Genomic DNA, 4,114 nt, shown 5'->3' with positions numbered 1-4,114 from the left:
CAAGTCGGGTAACCCTTTAATTGGGACTATCAATTCTCTTGAGTCCATCCCAATTCCTTGTTGGGTCAATTTCAGAGACTTAGGCTCTCTTTCTCAAGAAGAACCCAAGTCAACTTAGTACAAACTAATGTTTACAACCACTAATTCATAGATTAAACCATGAAATTAACCCAAATAACAAACACTCATAGTCAATCTAACCTTAAATCATAACACCCATCAATCACCCATACTAGGGCTGAGTCACAACCCTAGCTAATGGGTCTAGCTACTCATACTTGAAGAGAAAAACAGAGAAATAGATGAAGATAAGGACATAGTAATTAATTGCTAAGGTAAATATAAAGATACAATGATAAAAACTAAGTAAAAATGCCCAAAATGGCTAAGAAAAGTCTTCTCATGAGCGCAGCTAATGTTTGATAATATCTGATGCCCTAAAAATGGAAAAAAGATTCTATTTATACTAAGCTAGAAAAACTGGACAAAATTGCCCCTGCGGGGTTAGTGCAACCACACAAAATGGTGTGCAGCCGCGGAGGCTTCTAGCACGGTCCGCACAAACTCGACCGCGGACCGCACATGCTTGAACCTCTGAACTTGGCATCTTTCTGAACCTTGTCTCTGCGGACCGCACAGAATGGGAGTGCAGCCGCAGAGGTCCACCGTGGACCATACAAAGTGTAGTGCGGCCGCATTGCTTCGAAGCCTGAAATGTCGAGTCTCTGAACCTCTCTAGTGCGGACAGCACAAAGTGTAGTGCGGCCGCACTAGGCCTGTTTTTCCTGAGTTTGTCTTGTCTTTGGTACTTGTACAAGTTTCATTCCTCTTGAGCTGATCTTTGACATCTTGACACTTTGTTGATCAAACCTACAATCAAGCACAACTTATGAGCCTTTTGAGACTATTTTGTATGAATTTATAATCAAAGCGTAAGCAAGAAGGAACAAATAATACGTCAAAATCCCTAGTTATCAACTCCCCCAAACTTAAGCTTTTGCTTGTCCTCAAGCAAACAAAATAAGACCCACCCCTTAAGGGAAAATCCAAGAAATTTTCTGCTATCCTAAAGCAACCTCAACTAGCATCAATTGGGACTAACAATTGCCCTCAATACAAATGAATCATTAACAACATTTAACCTTTGAAAAACCATGGATAAAGTGCGACACAAGAGCATCAAGAGTTGACTTAACACATCAAAGAACTCTCTCAATTAGTTTGGTCATTGTGGAACCCAAACTCACACATCCTCAACTCTCCTTAAGCAAACCTCACCTTTTTAGAATATTGGCACACAAACCAAGGTTAATGGAAATTCGCTCATCTCTCTCAAGAAAAAGTCACAAGTCTGGATCTAAGTATCATATGCTTGCCCCTTATGTGAGTATCCACTAATGTAAGCTTCATTCAACTCAAGATCATATAGGGCTTTTATGGAGTCATTGTGAAGGCTTTTGGTTCAGCGTAGGAAATGTTTTGGTCTAAGTGGGTTCCATCTTCCCTTAAGCACTTCTTTTGATTCATTTGACAAACATTCTCTTGACTCTTTGAGTCATTTCACTTCGTCTAAGGGGTTAGAGAGACACATTGTCACTCTTTCTTATGCTTTTCAAACCTTTTCTCCTTTTTCAACTTTTTCACACCTTTCATTCTTTGCTTTTCTTGAATCCCTCTTTATTCCTTTTCATATTATTCATTCTTTTTGTCTTTTGCTTTTCCTTCTTTTTTATTGCCTTTTCTTTTCTTCGTTTTTGTGCCTTTTTACCACTTTGTTGCCATCCTCGTCTCTCCCCCCAAAGTTATACTTTTTCCATGTGCTAAAGGAAAGATCGGGTGCCAAGAGAGAGTATCTTTTAGAACAGGTATAGGCTTGTATCATGGTTCTTGAAAGATGAAAGTCTAAGGCTCAAAAGAGTTAACTAGGGATCATATCATTGGTAGGTTATGAATTTGTTCAAACTATCATTTGGATCAAAGAGAACCTATAATCATGCCTCAAGTCAAAATTCACTTATGATTTCGCCTTAACAAACATTCAGGGCAAGTTCTAAACCAATGGCTCGGGACTTGGACTTGCAATTCAATTACTCACCACACAAGCTAAGGGATTGCTAAAGACATAGAGTCAGGGGCCCACAACGACCTTAGATACGATTTAAGCACACAATGGTCTCAGAAAAAACACTTGATGATTATTGGTCAACAAAGAGTCTCAAGGTCACGACTTTCACCATCCTAAACACAACAACTTGTTTTTGATCATGAGATCAAAGGCAAATGTGCTAGGCCCAAGTGAAGCTTTGATTGAGGTATCCTTAACTACAAACTACTATAAACAAAAAAGAAAACGGACTCAAACCCTTAAGAAGGTTGTCACGCCATCCATCATTGGGAAGAGCCACCCGATTCACACAACACTCTATCTTTGGAAAGAACTGTGACATTAAGAAAACCAAAGGTTTATTGAAAACGTCCAAAACAAAACAAAAAGCTACGAACATAAATAAAAAGCTAAAAATGAAAAATTTTGCGGAAAATAGAATAAATATATACAAGAGGGGATTTGAATATATAACGAATGTGATGAATATATACAATGTGATATAACTTTATATACAGACCCAAAGAAAGATAAAAAGTGCAATAAAAGTAACTAAATATCAAATTATATACAGACCAAATGTGAAAAATCAAGAAAGCATAAAAAAATATCAATATATACAGTCATCCAAAAAAATGTAGGGCTCACCCTCTCAAATGAAAGCTGGCATTGTCTCCAATGCCAACTAGTCTAACTAAACACCAAAAATATAGAGAAAAAGGATATAGAAGACTCTCTAAGTCGTGTTTGTCTACATAGGATCATGGGTGGTCCCTGGGTCCTCTATGTGCTCGGGAATCTCAAACTAGTTCCCAGTGGTCTACTCTGTTGATACTGGGACCGAGGCCTGGACCTCGACAGGCTCTGGAACTGGTACATCTTGTGGCTGACTGGAGGAAGTCTCCGGTGGGTCCGCCAACTGGATGATAGCATCATCAGCTCTAGGAATCCTCCTCCTCCTCTTCAGAGGCCTCTGTGTCTGCTCCGGGTGTGGGTGAGCTGCCGGAATTGGGTCATTAAGCAACAAGTCTAAAGGTAGCTGGTCTGCCTTTAGTCTATCAACATCTGCCAGCAGCACCTTCACGGACTTCTTGGAGGCCCGTTTCTTCCGCAACTTCTTATGCTCCTTATCAAGCTCCTTGAGAGCCTTGCTATGTGAATCGACTGCCTTTGAGAGCACAACCTGAGTATCGAGGATCTTCTTCTAGTTATCAAGTATCTCCTTGAGCGCATCCTCTATGGGCTGTGGCACCTGTGGAGTTGGGGGAACCGACTGAGCCTCTATAGTGGTAGTCGAAATGGACAACTTGGATGAGGCAGTCTGCATCCAGTTGTTGATACTCAAAAGTGCCTGGCTCAGACGGTGGGCAGTAATAGGATGGGCCCGGGTAGATGGGATCTCCGGGCCTACTGATGTGGATGGACCGGGAGGGATATCTGGAGATGTGGAGGTATGCCCAGCAGAAGTCACTACCTCAACCGGCTCTTCAGACTGGCTAGTTGGAGCAGTAGCTGGTACTGTGTAGTTCTTGCTCTTGGGGTTGTCATCCCCCTTCATGCTATACCATGAAAATTGGGTTGTCGCCTTGACCTTGATGTCAAGGGCCTTTTTTCCACATTCAAGTCCCGAAAGTACATTGTGAGAAAACTGCGGAAAGGATAGTTCTGATCATGCTCCGCGCCCACAATAGTGATAATCCGGGACATCACATTCCCCACATCTATGGGGTACCCCGCCATAATCGAAGCAACCAATACAACCCGGTGGAGAGGAAGGGTGTTGTCATGAGTGGTAGGGTCCAACCGGCTGCAAACAAAAGTCTCCCATCCCCTCACTTCAAAGTTCAAGGTCCTTCTCAATATTTTGACCCCAGCAGTCAACCAATCGAGGACGGTACCTGTGATTGCCAGGTACTGTGCTAGCCATGGACGGACCTCCTCACCCATCTCCATCTTCACCATATACAGAGTCTCATCCTCCTCATTGAAGCCCAGATATTCATTAATCGA

This window comes from Nicotiana tabacum, chromosome 18 (assembly GCF_000715075.1).
Source record: "Nicotiana tabacum cultivar K326 chromosome 18, ASM71507v2, whole genome shotgun sequence".
In the NCBI taxonomy this organism is placed as follows: Eukaryota; Viridiplantae; Streptophyta; class Magnoliopsida; order Solanales; family Solanaceae; genus Nicotiana; species Nicotiana tabacum.
This window is presented reverse-complemented; position numbering follows the sequence as displayed.